Source organism: Octodon degus, unplaced genomic scaffold, assembly GCF_000260255.1.
Source record: "Octodon degus isolate 3935 unplaced genomic scaffold, OctDeg1.0 scaffold00358, whole genome shotgun sequence".
Taxonomy (NCBI): domain Eukaryota; kingdom Metazoa; phylum Chordata; class Mammalia; order Rodentia; family Octodontidae; genus Octodon; species Octodon degus.
Genome location: NW_004524934.1, coordinates 17,779 through 18,347, shown reverse-complemented (window position 1 = coordinate 18,347; position 569 = coordinate 17,779).

The window sequence follows — 569 nt, the reverse complement described above, 5'->3', positions numbered from 1 at the left end:
ACTATCCTTGCTCATGATGGTAGATGGGAACAGCATCCAGCCCTCTTTTCTCAGGGATATAGGCTGCAGGACAAGGATTCAAGGAGACTGTTGGACTTAATGGCACCACTTTGGCCTCTGAAAGCCACACTTATGGGGCCTGGTTTCTCAATATAGAGTGCACAGACCATGTCATTTCTTTCCTGAACTTAAACTTCTCAGTGAATCCATGTCTAGCCACCACCCTCTCCAAGGCTATCACTCACCCAGTCACTGCAATAGAATAACAGCAAAATAACTGATCCATGGCTCAGTTTTAAATATTCAACCCCTTCCTAAAATAGTGCATGATTAAACACGTTCTGGCAATATGCACTGGGTCTTGTCTTCAGTGGTAGCCTGCCATAAAAGAGTCACTTTAAAGAGTAAAGTTCCACACTGTTTTTGTAGTTTACAAGAGCCATTGGCTTTTCCTGGGACTAGAACTGCTAGCCAGTCAGTAATATCTCCCTGGGCCTACCTTTACTACCCAGGCACTGGCCTCATTCATGATCGGGCTAGTCTATTGGTTGGCACATCTACTGCCCTCT